Source organism: Arvicanthis niloticus, chromosome 14 (genome assembly GCF_011762505.2).
Source record: "Arvicanthis niloticus isolate mArvNil1 chromosome 14, mArvNil1.pat.X, whole genome shotgun sequence".
In the NCBI taxonomy this organism is placed as follows: Eukaryota; Metazoa; Chordata; class Mammalia; order Rodentia; family Muridae; genus Arvicanthis; species Arvicanthis niloticus.
The window spans coordinates 61,034,923-61,053,714 of NC_047671.1; the positions used below are offsets into that span (position 1 = coordinate 61,034,923).

Below are 18,792 nucleotides of genomic sequence, written 5' to 3' on the forward strand. Positions count from 1 at the left end.
ATATGTCTTGAAACCGGTATGCTGTTGTCATACATCCATTGGGAATCCGTAGAGTATGTTTTTTAGGAGAAATAATTTTTCACATGGCTCTAGATCAGACTAGTATTCAACTGAGACAGACTCACCAGTGACATCTTGATTTATACACAAATGGTAATCTTTAAAAGCTAATAAAGTTGTCCCTCTATACCTACTTAAAGAAATAATAAAATGGAGTCAAAAATATAAAATTGGTTTTGTTTTGCTTGTTTGTTTTGAGATATGGTTTTTCTACATATCCGTGGCTGTCCCAAAACTCACTATATAGAGCAAACTAGCCTTGAACTCACAGAGATCTCCCTTCCTCTGACTCTCAAGTGCTGGGATTAAAGGCAAGTGCCACCACAACCGGCTTCAAAAGAGTAAACTTCTTAAGAACCAAACTTAAGCATTTAGAGGAATGACTCAGTGATTAAGAGTACTGGTTTCTCTTACAGAGGACCCGGGTTCAGTTCCCAGCACCCACATAGTGGCTCACAAAAGCCTGAATCTCCAGTGACAGGAAATCTAATGATCTCTTCAAGTTACTACAAACATCAGACATGCACATGGTTCACACACACATGCAGGCAAATATTCAAAAAATAAAAATAAATATTTTAAAATAAATAATTTTTATTTTTTAATTTTTTTAAAATATTTTTTCATTAATTTATTTTTTCAGTTTGCATTTCAATTGCAGTCCTCCAACTCCTCCTGGTGCCCTCCTTACACAGCCTGCTTCTTCTCCTCTGAGAAGGGAGAGCCCCCCCTCCAGATATCGACCCACCCTGGCACATCAAGTTACTGCAAGACTAGGCACATCCTCTCCCACTGAGGCCAGACAAGGTGGCCCAGTTAAAAGGAATAAATTATTTTTCAATCTACAAACAAACAATAGTTTCAAAATGTCAGTGAAAACCATGAAATAAACAAAAGATAGATAAATCCACTATTAACATTGTTGGAAATGTTTGATCACATAAACAATACATACATTGAATGCAACTTAATATATAAATCAGTGCAATTACAATTCAATTTTGGGCAGCATTTTTTTCATGGAAGCTATACATGATGACCCAAAAATCTACATGAAAGAGTAAAAAAGCCAAAACTGTTCAAAGATAAAACTAAAAAGGAACATGAAGAAACTGTACCACCTATATCAAATTTTATAATGTATGTATTATTGCTATAGTATCACAGTGATACTGTGGTACTAACCCACTGACAACACAACTGGACACAGAGCCCACAGAGACAGATTCTGCATGGCACAGATGTAGGAGGGAGATTGGCCTTGAGTGATGTATGCAGGCTATGGCATTACCCACTGGAGAAGACAAGAAGATTGGTCTCCTTCATTCCACACATGAACTCCAGATATCTGTGAAACCTAGACTGAAGGAAGTTCCCTAGAAATTGAAAAAGAAGGCAATTTAAAATCAAGACTCATAAAACCATTACAGAACATATCACAGTGACTCATCAAAAAATTAAAAATTGAGATACCATATGATACAGGAATTTGGGTCTATACTGGTATAGACCCAAATAAACAGAAATTGATATATCTAAGAGATACTTGCCACATTCATTTTTATAGCAGCACTAGCTACAACAGGCAAGATTTGAAATCAAGTCAAATATCTATCAGAGATGAATGGATAAGGGAGATATCACAGCCACACACACACACACACACACACACTCAAAATCTTTTCATCCAAAATCTGCTTCTGTATATATCTTTTATATAAGAGAGCAACATAGAATGAGCTGATAATTACATCTTGATAACACAGTGGGGTAGGAAGGACAAAGGTCTTATTCCTAGAAGTATGTGCAGTCTCCCTGGAGAAGAGCAATTATCCCTAGAGCCAATTATCCAAAGAGATAGCTAGCACCCAAAAGCAGGCCTTGGGTGGGGAAAAGAATATGATTTTTCATGGACCCTCATCTTTCAGACACTATTTTTCAATGACTCATGATGCTTAGGGTAAGCTCTAAGGTGACTTGGATAAACAGATGCCCACCCTTAGAGACTAGCTAGGAGAGAGATAAGACAAACACCATTCTGTGTGACACACATGTGGTGTGAAGGTGGGCCTTGAGTGAAGTATCCAGGCTATGGCATTACCCACTGGAGAAGACAAGGAGATGGGTCTCCTCCATTTCACACATGAACTCCAGATATCAGTGAAACCAAGATTAAAAGAAGTTCAACATGGAAAAATACCTAGTGCTGGCTGGTCAGCCAATCATGACAAATCAAATAGGTGAACTCCAGATTCAGAAACAAAGCCTTTCTTAATGGAGGTGGATAGAGGAAGACACCTGACATCTACCTCTGGTCCCCACATGAACACTTGTATAAACATATCTGCACACACATGCATCCATACATAAGCACATACATGTACATATAACATATACAAATTTTAAAACACCTTAAAAAACAACTTAATCCAACAATCATGTTTAGAGATGAGACTTTTGAGAAATGATTAAGATTAGAGTCATCACACTTGTGTAAAAGTGAGAGGTGAACGTAGAGAGATGTGTGTGTGTGTGTGTGTGTGTGTGTGTGTGTGTGTGTGTGTGTACATGCATGTGTGTGTCCATGCACTGTCCAGTCCAGCTGGACAGTTAAGTGGGACCCTTAGACCCTGTGGAGAGGACTGAGATGCGTGAGAAAATAAGGAGGCACAGCAAGTCAAGAAGTCGATCAAGCTGGCAAAATTGTTATTGTTCACACAGGTTATATACTATGAAATCAGGATATGGGGAGGGGTAGGAAAGGAAAGAAGGCTTTGCAGGTGGAGGAAGCTAGCTGCAGCTATGGGGTCTAACTAAGTTATTCTTACAAAGCCTTGTGGTCACCAGGGGTTCTAAAAACATCTATCTAGCAGGATGTTGGCTAAATCTAGAGATCAGGAGGAAGGGTTACTAAGGTGGGTTGCTATGAGGCCTTGTTTGAAGTTCTGAGAACTGACAAGTGAATCATGGAAGGTAAGCAGAAAGAAGAATAGTAGATAGGAGAGCCAAGAGTGAGTGTTTACCAAGAGTAAGGCCTTGCCATGGCTTCCCACAATGCACGTGTGTGTGCAAGTGCATGCAAGCTTTCCACCTCTTGCTGTGTGATGACCTGAGCCATCTTGAAACTTTATCAGTCATGAGCCCACCACCAAATGTTGTCCTCAACCTTGGACTAGCATCATGAGTCTATGCCAGTCTTTTTTCACTGTAAGTTACTCGGCCTCTGGTGTTATGTTATTAGCAACAGAAAGTACATTTTAAAAATTCCTTCTCAATTCTTCAGTTGAGTAGTGGTGGAGTACACTGGACTGTGTACCTGTATGTTTATGTGTCTCAGTGTGCATACCTCAGCATAAGAATTAGTAAAACCATTTTTTGTTCTTTAACTCATAAAGTACAACCAGGATTATAAATATTTTCACATGGCATTACATACCTTCCTATAATTCATGCCCACAAATTCTCACCAACACTCTTTCCTCTAATAGAGACTTCCCTCCCATTACCAACTTTATCAGTTAGTTAGATTTGTATGTGTGAATAAACCACCCCAAAAATGAGTGATGTGAAACCCTAAACATTATTATAAGCCCCCTGTATATATGTGTTGGAAATCTGGGCAAGGCTCAACAAGGACATTCTTTTGTAGGAATCCCCAGGTCTCACACATATATGCCACATATCCTTTAGATGGAATGGAAGCTTAGATCTAAGATAGCCTCATTCATGTAGCTGGCAGTTGGTGGCTTCTATCTCTGGTGACAGAATTAGTTGGGCCATGCTAGGATATACCTAGCTCAGGCACATAATATTTGTGGTTGGTCAGAGTCCTAAAAACTGCAGAAGAGAGCCTTAAGAGATGGCTCAGCTATTATAATCACTTGATACTCTTCCAGAGGACCAAAGTTTGGTTCCCTAGAACCCTTCTCTGACAGCTCCCAACTGTCTGTAATTCCAGCTCCAAGGTATCTGATTTTTTTGCTGGATTCTGCTTCTACCTGCACTTACACATGCACGCACACACACACACACACACACACACACACACACACACACACACACACATTTATACACATAATGTTTTAAAATAAAATATTTTTAAGGAATTGAAGACAATTTCAATGTACAATTTTTTACTAGGTCTATGAGTCCCGTGTGGTAATAATATACCACTGATCAAAGAAAAGTACATGGACAACAAAGTACATGATTAGGGTGGTGCTGGTACCCAGGTATAAATATTGGGGGAAAAATCATTTCAGCTGTTATTTCAAACAGTATTCCATTCCAGCTTTGAGTAGCCTTGATCTTATTTTATGACACAGTAATAATTTCCTATAGGCACACTATGGCCACACACTCATATCAGCACAGGCACAGAAGAGGCATTACATAGTCTTACTATTTCCTGAAAGGAAAATGGAGAGGCATTGGATCTGAGGGAGAAGGGAGATGGGGGTGGACCAGGAGGAAGGGAGGGAGGAGAGACTACAGTTGAGATTTACTGCATGAGTGAAGAATAAGTAAATCAAATAAAATAAAAACACATGCAGATTCATATCACTTTTACATATGCACTCAAACATTAGCAGAAAACCACAGGGAAAGAATCATATGGAAATATACATCGAATCAGTCATGTATATAGGCACCAAGCCCACCTTTGAGGCAAGGATTTTCTGTGCACACTCTATTTCATTTTAACTCTCTAAAGTTCTTTGATAAAATGCACAGTAGCATATTTTAGAGGAGGAAGCCACTGCTCCCAGCCATCCTTTGGTACAAACGGTTAAGTGATTAGAGATGACCTGGGTTGCCAGCTGCAGGCTGGTCTCTGTGGTCTGATTTCTCAAGATGATACAGCTCACTTCCCAGCAGTGATTGCAAGATTTAAATCTAAGTCAGGAGAGAGAAAAATGCAATCCTTAGTACGGTGTTAGTTAGAGCACAGCTAGAGACAGCATAAGCAATGAAGAGACAGAGCCCACAGAATTGTTTAACCATTTGACTAGATGGGAAACATGGAGAAGCATTTCTAGGCAGCTTCAGATAACGGTCCTTCACAGGTCTCCTGGCAAGTTCCTTAGGAATCTAAAATGGATATAATTTCTGGGGAAAAAAAGAGATGGGCTTTAAAAAAATGAAACTCTATTTTCTACAGAGGCTTTCACATCGCTATGCATATATTATCCACAATTTATAATTAATAACTATTTACATTCATAAATGTTTTAAGTAACAATATTATTGAAAAGCAAGTGCTAAAAATAAGCTAATGTGTGTTTCCTTTTCTCCTGAGTTCCTGGTGGCTTTAGAAAAAGAATAAGACCACAATTTTTTCCCCTCCTACAGGGGCAAAATTTCTAGGAAATTTATAGCTGAACAGACAACTGAACTTCAAATAGGGACTATCCTTTGAAACTTACCCCCGTCTTCCTGTAAAGTCTCAGCCCAGACAGGTCTGCACCATTGACTAAGCCACCTGTCAGAGTTGACACCTTTCCTTGTTTAATACCTAATGCTTCCCTGATGCTACTCAAGGACACAGCCCACCTGTTCTGCTGCCTGACTTTGTTAGCTGCTGATTCACAAGCATGCCTGGAAATACAGTGGGAAACTATGAAAGCTCAGAGCAGGTGGGACATGACTACTTTGGTTTCCATAACTCAACTGTGACTGGCAAAGCCTTGAAGTGCACATCACACCACCAATGAGTTGTTGTAAGAGCCTGAGGAAACTTAGAGAACAGCTCAGGATTGCAAACTCTCAGATATGAGGGTGCATCCAAACTCCAGGTGCTACAGAGCGTGGAGACAAGGGATCCCTGAGATCAACCAAATCAACCAGCTTTGTTTCTAGTGATGAGAGAGACACTGCCTCAATGTATAAGGAAAGGAGAAAAAGCAGCTGAAGAAGATATCTACACCAACCTCTGTGTTCTACACACCCTCACACATAGATGAATATGCAAATGGGAGTACATGCAAGAACATGCATACACACACACACAACACATGCACGCACATGTGCACACACCTACATGCACAAGGAACTCAGTGCATGAAATAACAGAAGTGAAAGTCAACTTTCGTCTTCCTTTGACATTTGATCTGACACCAGGGGATCTTGATTCTAAAAGTAGTTTCCTGAGCAGGGTCCTCATCTGTCCCTTCCAGTGCTAGACTCGAAGGCCATGGCTACTCTTTGTTTCTCAGCTGGAGAAACCAACCCCATTGAAACACAGTAAAGTATTTAAGAATGCAGCAACTTCCCAAATTAAACTTTGTCCTGATTTAAACTTGTCCCTCAGGATAGCCAGGTCTAAGTTCTGCCTTGTTTATGACTGATTTTTCCAGGGACAGGCACTGGAGCCACCAATCTCATAACTGATGTGTTCCAACACTGCCAGCTTCCTCTTCAACGGGACAAATGCCCATGGTGTGACTCTATAGCATTCACACATTTAGACACTTGTATTCAATATTTAATTATTATTATTTTTCCTTTGAAGAAAAGTATTCAATGTCAGAGATTTCCTGATGCTATAGGTTCAAGGTGTCACCTCTCCTTCCTTTGGCTGAGGATGACAGGGAAGTTGTCAAGGAGCTGCCCAGAGAAAGTTCGGAGAGTCCATTCCCATCACTCTACTGCCCTGACAGGGCTCTTGCTCCCAATGGGCACATGCCTATCCTTAGTATATCATAGCTTTGCTTCATTGCCCTAGCTTTCCTTTTAGTACTCTTCCTCCCTTCCCCGGGGGAATGCCTTGAGGGTAGAGGTCCAGTCTTGGGTTGTCTTTCAGGTCTTTATAGGGGAAAGCGAATGAATTTGTTTCAGGTGTACATGTAGGTACTTGTATCACCTACTGATACTCTCTTATCAAAATCTGATCAGCTTATAAGGTGGTCAGGATTTGAGGGAAAGAGCACTAGGAAACAGACAAGAAGACATGTCTTGAGAGAAATCCAAGTGGCCAAAGGCAGGCTGAAACTGACAAGGGCTTAGGAAAGGTAGGATTCCCACCCTGACCACTAATGCCTGAAGAAGCACTAATAGCAATAGTGGTATTGATTGATTGATTGACTGATTGACTGATTGGCTGCCTCTGGTGCTCAGGGTACTATACCAAGCACTCAATGAGTGTGATCTTATGTAACTCAGACAATAACATCACAAGTAGGCTATGTTCACACCAGCTCCTGGCAGACAAGAAACTGCCTATGGGCATGTATCATGCAGGTGAAAGAGTCAGGCTCAAATCCAGATCACCTATTCTGTAGCCTTTCCCCTCACTGCCTATAAAACTGTAGGCCCATTGGGTGGGGAGACACACATTTACATACAATCACACTGCATAACTCAAATCATTTTTGTCTATAGGAAGACATCAAGTAAGAACTTATAAATAAATAAAGACCTTAACAAATTCATCCATACATTCCAGCCTCAAGTCAATCCTGCCTCTGAATGAGACTGTCCTTTGAGGGGTGTAGGTGGCAGACTTCCAGAGAGATTGATATTATGGAACACAAATTGATAGAAGAGAGTAAGAAGTGGAGGTTCCCAAGAAAGGAAAAAAATCATGAAGGGGGTCCCCAGAACTGCACATTCTATCTTCATAAAGCCCCTCTGCCACTCATGAGGTTCATGGCTGGCTACTTGCAGTCATGAAGCTCGCTCTGCTCCCAGACCTTCCCGCCCCCCACAGCCTCTCACCAACATTAGATCATGCCTTGTCTTTGCTCCAACACATTCAGGGATTTCCACCACCTTCTGATTAAAGTCTAAAATCTTCAGCTCAATTCAAGGACTTTCACACTCAGCCACCATCCAGACAAACAGATCTGTCCTCAGATACTGGCTCAGACACCCCAGGCTTGTGATGAACTCCCAAAATATGACTCACCACTTCCCAAATGAGCTTGGTCCTCCAGCTTCCCCTGTCTCACTCTTCCCGTCTGCCGGGAACACAAGTCTCTTCTTAGGTTGCCAACAGCATTTGCTGAACACTTTTTAGGTATCAGGCACAATCCTGGCTTGGAAGATCAGCCTTCTCCTTCAACACTTGGTCCAAATGCCACCTTCTGCAGGAGGTGAGAGTCGGTCTCTGAGGGGAAGCAATTCATCTGAGAGCAAAGTGTATTCAGGGGTTTGTATTTGGATTTGAGCTAATGGCTTATGCCCAGCTTCCCTGGTATGGTCTGCTCCTTGGTGTAGAAAGTATGGCACTTATGGTCATGGTGAGGTTCAATCCAGGCAGTTCCACCATTTTCCTTTGGCACATAAGTTATGACAATGTATACCATCTTCACAGTCATCAAAATACCAAAGCATGAATTCTCTCAAGCATCTAATTGTTATAAAGACAAAATAAAAATTGCCCAGTCTCCTTGATAATTTTGATTTATCTAACATTTTCTGCTGCACACCTATGCAATTAAATAAGGTGTGTAAATCCATAACACTTTGTGCTGTCAGAGAAGGGCTATATAAACCATGATCTTTGTTAAAAAAAAAATATTGAAAATATACTGTTTATTACTTCTTATACTCAGATTCTAACCTGTAATATTAAAAAATAAAAATAAAAACATGGGCCTACCAGATGACTCTAAGACTAAAAGGCATTTGTCTCCAAGCCTGACAACCTAAATTCAATTGCTAAAACCCATACAGTAGAAGGAGAGAATTAAGCCCATCAGGTTGTACTCTGAGGTCCACAGATTCATGATAGCAAATGAATATATACACATATTAAATAAATAAATGTAAAAATTAAAAGATTCAAAATAAGAATAGTCTGAGAGTCAAGGCCTGGTCTTTCAGTGAACTGGTTAAAAACCTTGTGCTAAAGGCCTGCTGAGTGGAGTCTGCACACTTGACTACAAATTTAATGAACACTTTTTTTTTCCTCCATGTATTTCTATTCTGGTCTGGAAAACAAGACTTACTTGGATTAAAGAGTTTATACTAAACTAAACAATTCATAAGCAAAGGACAGGTAATATCAAGTATTTATATGAAAACTGAGAATCCAAATTGAGAGACAGACCCACCAAGTTGGAAATCACCAGGAAAAAGGCATTCACTTCATCTTACTTTCTCAATAGGGCATAATTTTCAAGTCTCAGAAAAGCTGTGTTAAACCACCTTTGGGTAACGAGTCTAGAGGGCTTTGGGAATGGAGGAGACCTAACAGGTACATAATTTGTCAGATCCTTTAGGCCTTCTGTTTCACTCAGTCACTCAATGGAGAAACAGATTGTAATATGCCAATCACCTCCCCTTGATTAATGGTGACATAGTGGGGTACAAGTAGGACAAGGCCTTTATGACCAAACATCATTTGGCATGTGCCATGTAGTAGGACAACTTTTCCACCAAACCTTGTAGGTACACGTTGGTAGTATGCTGAGCTGACTCTCTAGGCACAGAGTGGGATGAGGATGCAGAGGCAGAAAGATGGTAGGATCAAGTCTTCCTAAAAAACAAATACCAATTATCATTTCAGATAGGAAGAGGAGTGCATGGCAGACAGAGGGGGGAAGGAGAGGCCATGCAGAGTTCAGCATCAGAATCAGCCCTGCCTCCACACCCTCGGGCTCAGTCTTGGCATTGTTGCTACCAACAACAGAGCCAAAAGTGGGGGTGGAAAAACAATGAAATGAGCCTGCCATCAATGAGGAAGCATCACGCAATGCCAGCTTTTGATTTGGAAAGTGTTCATGAGGCTTTCTTGGCTGGGATATTTAAGACAAAAATAGAAATATTCTCATCAATGATTTATAAGATTTCTTTAGGGAGATGGGGCAGAACCCAGTATAACAAAGAGCAAAACAGCACACCCTGCTTATCGCTGTGCTGGGGAGCATGGGTCAGTCGAGACAGAACCATGTGAGGATACTCTTTGTTCCTAGCCCAGAAATTAGAGTTGGGATAAGCTACCAATTTAGCCAGTCTGAACTTTTTAAAACCCGGTCCATTTTTGGACTCTTCCAGCTGCAATTTTCTTCTTCCCAGGGGTCAAAACCTCCAGACAAGTCATCAGAAAGTTATACATGTATTTCAGAGATTAATGATAATAATAAGGTAGCTTCCAAACAGATAGGAGTATCATCCCAAACAGAGACTACCATCCTCTTCTGCACTCAGCCTTTGTAGGAGGTGGTTGAGAACCGAGGAAAGCAATCAGAACGGGTTTAAAAAGCAGAGTGGATGATTGCCTCCCCAAAGTAGGGTGAGGTCATTTCACAGTTTCGCGACAAGCTTATTATAAACCCACTCTTGGATTTGGTTTGCTTTCAATTATGCATGAATTGCCTCTATCTCCTGGACTCCATGGGAAGCATATGGGATGGGAGTGGAAAATGCACCTCAGCCCCAGTCCCTGATAGCTAGCTAGCTCCATGCCTGCTCCATTCTGCATGCAGCTTCTCTGCCAACCTTCTTAAACCTAAGCCATCAATTGGGTCATTACCATATTGGGAACAACCTTCAACACTCCAATACTAACTTACATAATCAAGATCCCACTGGCTCTGACATCCAGGCATTCTTCAGTCATTTAATTAGTCAGTATTGCCTGAGCACACCAGTGTCAGGTACTAGGTGTTCAGACTTGAGCAAGAAAGGAAACAGAAGCCTACCTTTCAAGAAGCTTGGGGTCTACTGGGGTAAAGAAAGGAATTAGCACCAAATATTAGCAAGTACAATTATGTAAATGGCTGGTAAGGACATATTTTTTCAGGGCACCCAAAGGCTACATATTTCCTGCCTGTGAGGTCAGACAAGAGACACCTCCTTGCAGCCTTGACATCAGCAGAGAGGTGACCACTGAATGTCAGTTAAGTAACAAAGAAGTAGGAGTGGGTTCCTGGAAGATACATAAAATATTCACAAACCAATGGGAGCAGAGAAAATGAGTGATATAAAGCATAAAACATATGCCTTATCCAGAACAAAGAGAAGGAAACAGGAGATGAGAAAGGATCCCAAAAGGAAGGCAAATGGGACCCATCTGGTCATAAGACCTACAAGTGGTTGAAAGTGAGCTCTGTCTTGGAGACAACAAGGAGACTCTGAAAGCTGTTGAAGATAGATCTGGAAGGCCAGACTGTTTTAGAAATTCCATTTTGTGCCCAGAACCAAGTGTATGTGGGTCAGATACAGTAGGGCCAAAAAGTAAAGAGACCATGCAGCAGACAGGCAAGCCAGTGAAGCAGAATGAGGGTTGGTGGGAGAAAAGATAAAGGTGTGATGGAGTTTGCAGGTCTCAGTAAGATTGACCTCTAAAATGAGAGAAAGGATGTTGCCAGGAAAGTCCTTGTTCTGGCTTAGATGATAGGACCACTCCTTAAAACAAGAAGTTTGGAAATTGGGGAGGTGACTCAGTGGATAAAAATACTTCCCATGCAAGTGTAAGGGGCTGAGTTTTGATGCCCAGAAACTATACAAGTGTCTTCTGGTTATGATAGCCACCTATTATCCCAGAGCTCAGGAGGCATAGCCTCTGTTCTCAGAGCAAACTGGCTATCTGGATTAGCTGAAATTGCTCAGTTCCAGATTCACTAAGAGGCCCTGCCACTTTAGACTTCCACAGATACATACATACATACATGTATATACTTACACACATATGTCCATGCATGTCCATACATATATGAACACTCATACATATATGCATGTATCTCTCTCTGTCTCACACACAGAGAGAGAGAGAGAGAGAGAGAGAGAGAGAGAGAGAGAGAGAGAGAGAGAGAGAGCGCACAAATAATAGTAGAAGAAAGGCTTTCTTTCATAGATGAGCCTGAGTTTCTTCTCATGGAGAATTCTAGAAGTTGTGAGAAACAAGAAACTAGACATGCTCATTCAAACAATCAGGGTATAGACAATTACCCCCTTGTGAGAGCAGGTAAAGCCTAAAAAGAAGAAAAGCTCAGGTGTAGCCCCAATATTTAAGAACTGTGGGAAGAAAGAATTTTTCAATGAAGACACTGTGGTAAGTGGCAGGTGGACAAAGTGAACTATTTTCTTGGAAGAGGAGACTCCTTCAAAGAGAAAGTAGCCAACAGCATTCAGAGGAGGAGTATAGGTAGCCACTAGGGCTACAAGAAGAAGCCACTGGTGAGTTTAATAAGAATAACTCTGGTGAAATGGATAGAGCGTGGGGGAAACAGCTCTAATAATATTAGAAACAAAAGGGACCAAAATACAGAGAGCAAGCAACGGCAGCTGCCTCTTTACAACCCTATGGCAAAGCAAAGGAGTGAGACAAGGGTTTGTCTCTAGGGGAAGAAATTCACATTTCTTGAAACAGGTGGCTGCCATATGAAGAGATGAGCTCCCTTCTGCCAAGGTAACTAAGCATCCTGGAGAACCTTCTGGACTATGGACAACAGATTTCTTCAGTGAGTACAGGAGTAAAGGAGAGAATGATGAGGTCATTCCAGGCCTAGGACTCTGTACCTCTATGGGAAATGAGATCAGTCAGTTACTTCTACACTGTCACTTAGAACTGAGTGTCAAACTCCAGCATCAGCAGAGCAGGATTAGAGAGAGGGGTTTGTTGTGCCTTTGAGATGCAAGACAAATAGATGTATTCCTTCCCTAAAAGAGTGTTTGAAACAGAATCTAAATGACTAGAGTTGGAGGAAGGAATGCTGAAAGTAAGAATGCCACTGGGCCATCTCCTTTTCTCCTCTTGAGTTAACCAAGCCAGCTCCTGGAAGGAAGGACCCAGGGAAGAAGAAGCAGGCTGGAAACAGGTTTTGTAACAATGGAACCAGGCCTCTCCCTTCTTCCTCCTTGCTTCACCCAGAGAACAAAGCATTGCTCCCTTGGGCTCCAGACTTACAGGAAAGACTGGCACTCGCTGAGCCCTCCTCCTCCATGGTCCTGGGCAACTTCTAAACAATCTTCCTGAAAACAACATCCCCCCTGCTTGTCAGGATCAGCTCTGGCTGAGGATACAGAGAAGGACGGAGAGGGAAAGAGACAGACTGGTAAGCAAAGGAGTACACTAGAGTAGGAGGATTGATTGATTGATTGATTTGATTGATTGATTGATATATCTGACCCTGAGCAAATCACTTCGTATCTCTGGCTGCTAATTGCCAAAAGAATAAAAAGAGAAAAGAAGGTTAGAAGATGCCTAGTGTAACTTTCAGCTTGGAAATCCTAATTCTCAAATTGTTTATCTGTATATAGAGAGCGCCCCCAGAGGCCAAAAGCATTAGCAACACAAATGAAATGCAGTAAGTCCCAGTGAAGATGTATGTAGACACATATACACACGCATCCCCGCTGATCACGGGCAAGCAACCTGTAACCACAGAGGAGGTGAGGCTTTGCAGCACACATCTCTAAGTGCCATAGTATACACACATATAGCCTTCCAGCCACATCCATACTCTGTCCCCTCTTCTGGTGCTAGGGGATGATCATTGCAAGTAACTTAAACACTTAAATAAATTGATTTAAGACATCAAGCTTTCATCATTAAGGATGATCAAGATGATCAAAATTTGTTGTACTACTTACCTTGAAAAGTTATTTATGTATATTTTTAAGCAGACCAACAACTCTGATATACCATAGGGCTCTTCAAGACACTGGTTTTCAATTCCCCCAGTACTCTGTTCCATGTCCCCAGCTGGAGCTGCATCCACACAACACCATAGGACCATTCTCCAGTGTCTTCTACATTGGGGAAAGACATTCAGAAACTATCCTGATCTAAATAAAAGGAAAGGAAGGTCAAGTAAGAAGCTACAGACCAGGCAGCCTTATCTATCTATTTAAGAAGGAACCATGAAGAGTTATGCATAGGCAGTATGGGAGAAGAAAGGCGCTGATTCCAAAGGAAGCTCAAAGCTGCAGAGTGAGCTCTCCCTCCTGTGGGGTAGCTGTGAGCAGCCCAGGTTTCATCAAGGTGCCAAAGAATAGTGAGCTTAGGCAGAAAGCTAGAGTTAAGCAGTATCCCCTGGCATCTTTCCGTTCATCCTCTCTGCCTGGGTGGGAGGAAATTTCTGAGACTATCTGGTTGCTTTTTTGAGTAGAAAAACTAGAAGACAGAGTCTGCTCCAGGACACCTAGAAGACAGGGAGAGGGCCTTTCTGCAGAGATTGTAGGTAGATGTCATAGCCACTTAGACCCAGAGGTCACCTATGAGCATGGTGGTTACCTGGTACAGAAGAACTATAGACTAGAATGGAGATCGTGGAGAAAGTGACTGTCACCTCTCATAGAGCCCATCACGGCTGCAGGATAGCCCACAATCCCTACCCACACATGAAAAAGAAGCTTCCCATACCACAGAGGCCAGCTAGGCTGTGGGCATGGAACCTCTTTAGGTAATTTGTTCACAGCAAATTGGATGACAGCGAAAAAGGGTGAGTGTTAGATACTTTTCCATATGCTGTGGCAAAATACCTGGCAAGATGCAACTTAAGGGAGAGAGGGGGGTTGTTGTTTAGTTTTCATTTTGTTTTGTGCCTCTGGTATTTCCATTATAGGCAGGAAGGCAAAGTGGAAGTCTTACACGCGCGCGCGCGCACACACACACACACACACACACACACACACACGCACACACGTGTGTTATGGCTGTAGCATCAGGAGCATAGGGTTGCTTGCTCATGTCTGGACAGAACAGGAAGCAGACTAGCTGGAAACCAGATGGCCCTCTCTACCAACTCACAACTTAGGCCCACCTCTCAAAGGTTCCACAACCCTTCAGGACAGTGCCACCAGCTGGAGATCAAGTGTTCAAACATGTAAGCCTGCATGAGTACGCAAGCATTTTATACTGAAACCTTAACAGTTGCCCTAAAGCAGCAAGTGTGAAGTCTTTTGCCTGGACATAAGTAGGAGGGAGAGGAGAATAAATCTGGAGGAAACGAAGATCAGTGTGTGACTACCATTCTCCCAGGCATCTATTCTGGTAGCTGTCCCTATTAGGGAATCCTTTCCCAGCCCCTTCCTGAAGAGCCTTGATCCAGTTCTAAAGGCCAAGAGCCCACTAACAGGCTATTTATATATAACCTAAAAGCAGAAAAGGAGGAGTTGAGGGCAAGAGGGTGGGCACTGTCTCTGGCACCTTGAGATAACAGGCCCTCTACCTGCTTCATGCTACTCTAGTGACACAGAAGACAGAAAGTCCCAACAGCCCCTTGGCAGTTTTCCTTCATGTCAGCCTTGAACTTAACCTGCAAAATATTATGGACCAGAGAAGGCCTCAGGCTGCCCCCAAACTACTTCCCAGCAAAGCTGCTTGTTTAGAAGCCTTTGCAAAACAAAGAATTGAAAAGGGGTGTGGGTGGGAATGAGCTCCTGAGCCAGAAGACAGAGTTCTCAGCTCATTGCTGGGGGACTGGCCTGAAGCTGGACATAAGGTGGACTCGCCAAAAATGACCCAGAGTCTCTGCTTCTCCCTACACAGGGATTGCCAGTGAAACAGGAGCCTGCAATACTTTCCCTACACAGAGCTCTTCACTCTGCTGCCAGCCCCTGGCTTTCCCTGAGCTGGCAGTCGGGAAGACTCTACCTATCACAACCCTAATAGGAACACCATCACTCCTGTGTTCTGAACTGTGTGAGTGTACACACACCACCACCACCACAACCACAACCACACCACACCACAATCAGCATTCCCACCAGGGAGCCTCAGCATCCACTCCTTTTTGTCTCTGGGCAATCAGATATTAGATATGAGGTCGTATAAAAACAAGTGCCCTCAGATTCTGCAATCCCCCAATGGTGGCACAAGACCCATATGTTTTTCTACATCCTAGAAATCTTTTGTTATTGCCATCATCACGTAGACATGGTCCACTGGTTGACCACACAGATGACTGACATTCCCATCAGAGGCAGTGAGTATTGGGCTCCAGGGATGCTCACACAAATGCAAGCAGGCAAAGTTAAGAAGGAGGAGTTGTAAGTAGTGATAGTAATGTGTCTGCATGCAGAGATGCTTCAGGAATCAAATGGTAGGACAGCTATCACTGTGGTGATAGAGACAGACTTCCTGGGGCTGGAGGAAGGCTGGAGCAAAACCACTAAAGTGGAGAACTTGTTACTATGAGAGAAGGTTACCCAGCAAAGGTTTAAATAAGTGAGTTTTGGATATGGTCTGGCACTTCTTGTTTCTGTAGCCTTTAAAAGGCAACAAACCTTTCTACTCTGCAACATTACTGGGTGCAAGTTGCCACTGCCTTCATTGGAAGGATATACGAAAGAAGAATACAGCCTATAAAAGGCTGGTACACATTGGATAAACAAAGGTACTGAGGCTAAAAGGATGGCGTTGGGTATAGAGGAGTGGGGACTAAATGAAAAGGGCTGGGAATAGCCCAAAAGCACAGGGCTCCAGGCTAGATAAGACTGTGGCTGGAGGTAGTCTCCTCAGTGGCCCTGTCTCTAAGAAAGCTGCAGGCACAGGGGTGGTGCGCTGCCAAGCAGGCTGTCAGTTTGGCCCTGTCAGAGACTTTCTTCCCATTGGCTTTGACTCTGACAGGAAAATCAGCAGGCCAGCGGTACAAGCCAGGCAGCACAACAGACAAGGCCCTGGGGACAGTTTAAGTGGACAATAATTGCAGGTTATTATATACCGTGCTGCGGCCAAAAGCCAGGCGGCTGTTAAGTGTGATTGGAAGAACTGATGGGGAAGAAGAGGAAGAATGTACCAGCTGAGTGGGTCTCTGTGCTCTCGGGGCTGCTCTGGGATCAGGAACAGGACAAGGCAAGGGACACGTCGGTGACAGGGGACAGGTTGGTGACTGAGGAGTGTGTTTACTGCACAGTACCTAGGAAGCAGTTTCTTGTCTTCCTTTCTCATCCCACAAGCCATCAGATCAAGGATGAAGGACACAAAACAAGTAACTGAGGTCCAAGGAGGAAACAGCGACCTAGGAGCCCACAAGGAGTTTTTTCAGGGCCCAGGCCTTCCTTTGTTGTTTTCCATGAGACAGAGAGGTTACTGCTCCTGAGAGGGTATGACCTGAATGGGCAGGTGTGAAAGAGAGCAGGGACTCTCTGAGAACTAGGAGTAGTCATATAGTTTCAAGGAGTAAGAGCCCAGCACCCTTGCCAGGTCATCCCAGCTAATGAGGACAGGGATTATAATGGATTATCTCTCAGGGCCTTATCTTTTCCTTAGATCCCGCTCTAAAACAGAAAAATTATATGCCCATTTAGAGATCGGTGTTCATGCATTTGTCACAGACACAAAATCAACATCCTCACTCATTCCTGACAGTCAGCGTGCTCCACTGCACGTGGCATTGCTGCTCCAGGGGTCTATAGGCCCCATCCAAGTCCTGCTATTGAGAGAAGTGAGCCTTGATCTGCTCTTTATCACAAGATTGGGGAAATTCAGGGATTGATCCCCAATACCTCGGGTTTCCTTAGTTCTTGTAAGAAAAAATTTCATAGGACCAAGTAAGCCCCAAGAACAGACACGTTCCTTAGAGAATATATGGATGACCCTTCTCTCAGCTTCTCCAAGCCTTAACCCAGAAGCACAAAGACTGGGTGTCTTTTCATGGAGATGCCAAGACAAGATTGTACCACTTGTTAAATCACAGTGGTGTTGATAAAAGCCAATAAGGAAATCTAAGCAGGTCAGTGGGGACCAGACCCACATTCTCTAAAGACAGACTTTCAGGAGCACCTTATAAAAGGTTCAGAGCCACCATTCAGGATGAACTCACTCTAGCCAGGAATCCCAACTACAGTTTGGATTCAATCTGGATCAGTAGTCCTGATTTGGGACACAGGAGAGCAGCCACCTGGTTCAGGAGGGATCAATTACACTGTGACTCAATGAGAAGGCACAGAGCCAGCAAGTGAATTATACAGCCTGCCCACCCTCCAGAGTGAGGAAGGGAAATTGGCCTAGGCAAAAGTCTCCCTAGCCCATGCATGCAGGTGTCAGGAAAGGGACTTCTAAGAGATGGGGTTGCTAATTGTATACACTGGGGTAAGCCCTTCTCTGGTCTGAATGGAGGTGTGAATCTCTGAGCTATGGTGGTATAAACCTCAGGGATGAGAACTTTCCCAGTGCCCTTCTTTGCATCCCCCTCATAGCTTCCCAGATACTCCTTCCACTAGCTTCGGGTGAAAGCAGGAACGCCAGGCTCCCAATAATTATCCTTATCAATTGCCCAACACCACTGAGAAGACTGCTCCAAAGAGGCCCAGACTACCTTGTCTTACAAACTCCCTTGCCCCTGTATAGGTTCCCAATGGGTGCTCTGCACAAGCTCATGTCCAGAATAGAGACACTTGATTTGGCTGTAAGCATAGATAACATGCGTTATGTACTTACTATGTGACCAGCACTGAAATATTGTTCCTCTAATGTTTCCACAACCAAAGGAAGCACCCTTCCTTTGGTTTTATGAGGAAACTGGGGCTCTGAGAACATCATTTGCACAGCTGTCTGGGGACACACACACACACACACACACACACACACACACGCTCTCTGTGGGGGTGGGGCTTATGGGAAGCACAAGTCATAGTCAGGTGTCTTCTTCAATAATAGTGTGTGTGTGTGTGTGTGTGTGCGTGTGTGTGTGTGTGCACGTGCATGCGTACGTGTGTGTGTGTGTGTGTGTGTGTGTGTGTGTGTGTGTGTGAACTCATACATGGGTATCTACCTAGACCACAAAAGAGAGCACTGAATCCCCTGGAACTAAAGTTAAGGAAATTGTGGACCTGCTAACA

General features: G+C 43.1%; 1 long non-coding RNA gene across 1 annotated transcript; it reads right to left on the minus strand.

The window, feature by feature from the left end:
- Nucleotides 1–705: 705 nt before the first annotated feature.
- Nucleotides 706–18,234, minus strand: LOC143434358 (uncharacterized). Its single transcript, XR_013103809.1, has 3 exons — nt 7,967–18,234; nt 4,869–4,956; nt 706–1,436 (listed from the first exon to the last, which is right to left on the minus strand). It is a non-coding gene; the product is annotated as an uncharacterized LOC143434358 (long non-coding RNA).
- Nucleotides 18,235–18,792: the final 558 nt, after the last annotated feature.